We start from the raw sequence: 7,239 nt of genomic DNA on the forward strand, positions 1-7,239 counted from the left end.
ACTTATCTGTGGCAGAGTACGAAGCAAAATTTACTGAATTATCAAGGTTTGTGCCGGAGTTTGTGAGCACCGAGGAAAAGAAAGCTAGGAGGTTTCAGCAAGGACTGAAACCGTGGATTCAGAATTGGGTGGAAATCCTTGAGCTTACAGATTATGCCACTCTGGTGCAAAAGGAAACAATTGCAGAAGGCGGAAGTGAACAGATGCAGAAGAAAAGAGAAAAGAAAGGAATAAAGAGGAAAAGTATGAGCATGGGCGGAGGTCCCGCAGGAGGGAGCTTCCCAACTAGATTTAATCGAGGAGCAGTGTCCCTACCGGGAAGGAGTACTGGGTTTAAGCGGCCAATGAATGTGAATGTGAGCCAGAGCGGCCAGAAGTCAGGAAGGTCCTATTCCAACCAGTCTCGACCCCCATTACCAGCCTGTAACACTTGTGGAAGGTTACATTCTGGGGAGTATAAAGGAAAGCCGGTAATTTGCTTCAAGTGTGTTCGAGAAGGTCACTATTCGGACAAGTGCACTTCGCCAACCCCCGTTACCCGCCCAACCACCACTTGTCATCAGTGTGGACGCCCGGGTCATTGGAAGAGGGAATGCCCAATGAACAAACCAGTAGCTTCAGGAGCAAGCAGAGCTGCTTCTAATAAGCCACCTACTGCGAGGACTTTCAACATGACAGTTCAAGATACTATGAAAGACTCAGATGTGATAGTAGGTACCCTTTCTCTAAATTCAGTCAGTGCAAATGTTTTATTTAATTCGGGAGCAACTAAATCTTTTATATCGAGGGACTTTGTGCTTAAATTAGGACTTGAGGCTGAACCCTTGATAGAACCCTTACAAGTAGAAATAGCCAACCATGAAGTTATTCCTGTTAACCAGATTCACCCCGCCTGTGAGTTAGGCATAGGGGAACAATATTTTAGTGTTGATCTGATTCCTTTTAAATTAGGGGAATTTTACGTAATTTTGGGAATGGACTGGCTATCTAGCAATGATGTTCAGATAGACTGTAAAGAGAAGAAAGTTAAGTTGAATATCCCAGGGAAGAAAGAAGTCATATTTAGAGGGAAGAGGCAAATGCAGAAATTTTTGACCATGGTCCAGGCCAGTAAGATGCTACGAAAAGGAAATGAGGCTTACCTAGCCTATGTGGTGGACACGCAGAAGGAGGTGCCCAACTTGCAAGATATTCCGGTAGTCAACGAATTCGAAGATGTGTTTCCACAAGACCTTCCGGGATTATCACCCGATAGAGTAATTGAATTCGCTATTGAGTTGGCCCCAGGGACAGCGCCAGTTTCAAAGGCACCATACCGGTTAGCCCCATTAGAAATGAAGGAATTGGCTACCCAACTCGTAAGACAGAGAATTTGAATGGACAAAAAAATGCGAGAACAGTTTTCAAGAATTGAAGAAAAGGTTGGTAACGGCCCCGGTGTTGGCATTGCCAGATGGAAAAGGAGATTTTGTGAAATATAGTGACGCGTCGCACAAAGGATTAGGGTGTGTGCTTATGCAGCACGGTAAGGTGATTGCGTATGCGTCGAGACAACTGAAGGAATACGAGATTAGATATCCTACTCATGACCTTGAGCTCGTGGCAATAGTTTTTGCCTTAAAAATTTGGAGGCACTACTTGTATGGAGAGAAGTGCGAGATTTCACAGACCATAAGAGCCTCAAGTACATATTTACGCAGAAAGAGCTCAACATGCGCCAAAGGAGATGGTTAAAACTAATCAAGGACTATGATTGTGAGATTCTCTATCATCCAGGGAAAGCCAATGTGGTGGCTGACGCCCTTAGCAGGAAGGAAAGACTCAAAATGATAATGACTTTGGAGGAATTGATAAGGGATTTCGAAAGAATGGAAATAGAAGTAAAGGTAACCGGAGCCGGAACTGAAAAGCTGTTTGAGATCTCGATGCAGCCAGAGTTATTGGAAAAGATTAGATTGTGCCAAGAAAAAGTAATGAAGGAAGGCAGAGAGTCAATGACTGGAGAAGAGATCCATATTGAGAGAGATGATAAAGGGATAATGAGGTATTCCTACCGGATTTGGGTTCCGAATGTTCAAGAGCTTAAAGATGAGATTTTGGATGAAAGCCATAGTTCAAGGTATTCCTTTCACCCGGGGAGCACTAAGATGTATAAGGATTTGAAGGAGTATTACTGGTGGCCCAATATGAAGAGGGACGTAGCAGAATGGGTAAACAAATGTTTGACTTGCCAAAGAGTAAAGGCAGAGCACCAGAGACCCAATGGGCTTTTATGACCCCTGGAGATTCCCGAATGGAAATGGGAATAGATAGCCATGGATTTTGTTGCAGGCTTACCAAGGACGAAAGCCAATCATAATGCCGTATGGGTAATTATAGACCGACTTATAAAGTCAGCTCACTTCATTCCTATCAATGAGAGATACACAGTTGATAGACTGGTGGACATTTACCTTAAGGAAATAGTGACGCGACATGGAGTCCCAACGTCCATTATCTCAGACCGAGACCCCAGGTTCAACTCCAAATTTTGGAGGAGCTTTCAAGAATGTGCGGGAACCAAATTAAACATGAGTACCGCTTATCATCCCCAAACGGACGGGCAAAGTGAAAGGACCATCCAGACACTAGAGGATATGTTGAGAGTCTGTGCAATAGACTTTAAAGGAAGTTGGGATGATTACTTACCGTTGATCGAGTTTTCTTATAACAATAGCTTTCATGCCAGCATCGGAATGCCGCCTTATGAGGCCCCGTACGGAAGAAGGTGTCGATCTCCCTTATACTGGGATGAAGTGGGGGAGTGAAAGATGCTCGGACCCGAAGTGGTCCAAAGGACCAAAGACATAGTGGATCTTATCAGAGGACGACTTGTAGCAGCCCAAGACCAACAGAAGAAGTATGCAGACCTAGCCCGAAAGGACAAAGAGTATGAAGTAGGGGACTTAGTACTGCTAAAAGTATCCCCTTGGAAGGGATTAATGAGGTTCAAAAAGAAAGGGAAACTAAGCCCAAGATACATTGGACCTTTTGAGATACTAAGACGGATTGGGAAGTTAGCTTACGAGCTAGCCTTACCCCCAAACCTATAACAAGTTCATAATGTGTTCCATGTGTCAATGCTAAGGAAGTATCATCGGGATGCCAGACACATAGTGGAGTACGAGCAGGTGGATATGCAACCAGATCTGACTTACATTGAGAAACCAGTAAAGATTATGGATAAGAAGGAACAGGTGCTTCAGAACAAAGTGATCAAGCTAGTCAAAGTGCTATGGCAGAACCATAATGTGGAGGAATCAACTTGGGAACTAGAGAGCGCAATGCTAGAAAAGTACCCCCAATTGTTTTCTATCTGATTCCGGGACAGAATCCTTTTAAGGAGGGGAGACTGTAATAAACCCAAAAATTTTGAACTTTTTGTAACCCTTATGAATAGTGATTTTGCTTATTATACTGAATAAGAAAACTTTTCATGCCACACTATGTAGGGGTTCTTTTATTGATATTCTGAGATCTTATTAGTACTCTATATGGTATATAAGTGTATGAAAAGATCGTCAGAATCCAAATTCGAACACTTTGATTTTTCCCGAAAACCCACCAGATACAGAAAGAATTAAGTATAAGGTAACATGATTAAAAGGATTTTAATTCAAGGATTATAAGTGTTAAGAATATGTGTATTAGTTTGATGATAAGTTAAACAAAACACTTAAGTAGAAATCTAGTGTTTGTAGCCTCAACGGATAAGACCATCTTGGCTATCCGTTGAAGGAGTAGCTTTACTTAGCAATAAGTTTAGTATTGTACCACATTTCATTCTCTGGATTCAAGTTGTAATTCTTAGTTGTTGTAGGAAATTATCAGTCATTTTGACTACTAGTGGATATGCAAATAGGAGGGCTAATTATAAATATTTCATGCCTTATAATTTTATATAAGTGAAGAAGTATCAACTGATATTGAAGACCTTCAACGGATAAGAAACAAAGCTTCAACAGATGTCTCTAAAGCTTCAACGGATAATATCCATCAACGGATAAGTGCTTCAACGGATAAGACTTCAACTGCTAATGCATCAACGAATAAAGCTTCAACGGATAAAGCCTCAACGGATAAGGCATCAACGGATGAAAGCTTCAACGGATGCCTAGTTCAATAGCAGTTGATAGTGACAATTCATAAGCTGACAGAGGCACATGGGTTGATAGAGACAAACTGGAATGTGGCAGCCTCTAGGAGGAATCAAGAAAATGCAGCATTTCCATTCTGGTGCAAACAAGGAAGTATTCAAAGATTAACAGCTAAACCCAAATTGCATTGGATAGAGAAATGGAGAAGAAACATGTGAAGAGCCTTTTTAGTTGTATTTTACAGTTTTGTCTTCACTTGTAAACTTGTTGATATATAAACCAAGTAGCAGCTAGTAATTAGATGTGAATTTTCAAGAGCTGTTTAGAAAAATCCAGAGAGAAAATCATCTAGTTTGTACTAGGAAGCAGCTGTGATTTAATTCTTTGAATCACAGATTTTCTGAAATAACACATCTCTGGTGGAACAACAAATCCACCAGAAAAGTTTTTAAGTTCTTTGTGTTCTTTACATTTGTGTTTGAATATATATCTGTCTGTATTAGCTTCAAGCAATTCACACACATTTGCTCACTAAAATACTTAGCCTTAGAAACTGCTCAAAACTTGAGATTTACATTCAACCCCTCTTCTGTAAATCTCATTGTTAGTCCACTGGGAATAACAATTGGTATCAGAGCAAGCTCTTAAAATATAAAGAGTTTAAAGATCTATTCTGCTAACATCATGAGTGCACTGAAGAATCCTCCTGCTAGGAAGGATATTGGTATAAAGATTCCAGTCCTGGAAAAAGATAACTATCATCACTGGAAAGTGAAGATCCATTTACATCTTCTTTCTCAAGATGAAAGCTACATCAACTGTATTGAAAATGGTCCTCACATTCCTCACAAAGTGGCCACAGCTGCTACTGCAACAGTTGCTATTGGACAGTCCATTCCCAAGCCAAAAGCAGAATGGACTATTGAAGACATGGAAGAAATCCGCAAGGACAAGAAAGCCATGAACATTTTGTTTAATGGCTTAGATCAAGATATGTTTGACAATGTCATCAATAGCCAAACTGCAAAGGAAGTTTGGGATACTGTACAAATCATCTGTGAAGGTACTGAGCAGGTTAGAGAGAACAAGATGCAGCTTCTTATTCAACAGTATGAATATTTTCACTTTGAAGAAGGAGAATTATTAAATGATACCTTCAACAGATTTCAGAAACTGTTAAATGGATTGAAGCTGAATGGTAGAGTGTACCAAGTCAAGGATTCCAACTTAAAATTTCTAAGGTCTCTACCAAAGGAATGGAAGCCTATGACTGTCTCTCTAAGAAATTCTCAAGATTATAAGAACTTCACACTTGAAAGATTATATGGAATTTTGAAGACTTATGAACTTGAAATGGAGCAGGATGAGCTGCTGGAAAAGGGAAAGAGAAAAGGAGGAACAGTTGCACTTGTAGCTGACAGTGAGAAGATTGAAGCCAGGAATGAGGAGAAGACAATGCCAAGTCTCAAAATTGGCACAAGCAAATCAGAATCAAGCAAGGGTAAAGAGCAAGTAGCTGGGGATGAAGACAATTCCAGTCAGGATGACTCTGATGATGTTGATGAACATCTGGCTTTTCTGTCCAGGAGGTTTGCAAAGATGAAGTTCAGGAAAAATACAAAATTCACTAAGGCAAACAAAAACATGGTGGACAAATCCAAGTTCAAATGTTATAATTGTGGCATTAGTGGACACTTTGCAAGTGAGTGTAGGAAGCCAACCTCTGATAAAAAGAAAATTGAGCAAGTTGATTACAAAAAGAAGTATTTTGATTTGCTCAAACAAAAGGAAAGAGCTTTTCTCACTCAAGATGATTGGGCAGCAGATGAAGTCAATGAAGATGATGATATGGAATATGTCAACCTAGCCCTGATGGCTAATTCTGATGAAAATGAAACTAGTTCATCAAGCAACCAGGTAATTACTACTGATCTCACTCAGCTTTCTAAAAATGAATGCAATGAAGCCATAAATGATATGTCCAATGAATTATATCATTTGCGTGTTTCCCTTAAATCACTAGCTAAAGAAAACACTAGGATCAAAGAGAATAATGTGTTTTTAAGTGATAGGAATGCTGTGTTAGAGGATCAGGTAATTGAGCTTGAAAAGATTAAACTTAAATGCTTGACTGTTGAGAGTGAACTAGAAGAAGCTGTTAAGAAAATAGAAATTCTTTCTAAACAGTTAGAGAGTGAGCAAGAGGTAATCAAGGCCTGGAAAACATCTAGGGATGTTAGTGTTCAGATTGCCAAGGTTCAGGGAATTGAATCATTCTGTGAGGATGCCTGGAAGAAAAACAAAAAAGAGCTAGAATTAATTGATGGATTGTCAACGGATGTGGAATCAACGGATGATGAAAGTTATCTATTGAAGGAAGAAAAAGAGCATCCGTTGAAGGCTCATCAATTAAAACATGCAAGTAATTTCAAAAATAAAAATCTCAATAAGAAGGATGGTTCAACTTTCAAGAACTTTGTCAAAGAAGGAGCTAGCACATCCAAAGATGCCAGTAAGGTGAATATAAGACACATGACTTTAGATCAGTTGAAAAATAGGCTTAAGTTGGTTGAGGATAAAAAGGAAACTAAAAGAAAATCTAAAAGAAATGGGAAGGTAGGGACTAATAAACATAACAATTACACACCTGATAGGTATGCTCCTAGAAAAGCTGTGTGCATTGTAAAAGTGTTAATCATCTATCTGATAACTGCAAATATGTTAAGAATGCTCCCATGCCTTCAAATCCCTCCATGCCTAACATGTCTATGTCACCTCTGCATGCTATGCCTGTTATATCTCATCAGAATCCCCATGCACATTTTGCAAACATGCCATATATTAATAATCCTTATTTTACTGTATTTAGTATGCCTCAAATGCCATACAATATGCCTATGTGGAATAACATGTTTGCACAATCTATGCCTTATCAAATTCAATCAAATGTGCTAAATGATTCTGTGACTAACCCTACACTTCAACCAACTACATCTGTGACCAAGGTTGACCCAAAGTTACCTAAGTCAAAAGATGCAGGAGGAATGAAATCTAGGAAAAAGACTAACAAGGCTGGACCCAAGGAAACTTGGGTACCAAAATC

The sequence above is a fragment of the Apium graveolens genome, chromosome 6, assembly GCF_009905375.1.
Source record: "Apium graveolens cultivar Ventura chromosome 6, ASM990537v1, whole genome shotgun sequence".
In the NCBI taxonomy this organism is placed as follows: domain Eukaryota; kingdom Viridiplantae; phylum Streptophyta; class Magnoliopsida; order Apiales; family Apiaceae; genus Apium; species Apium graveolens.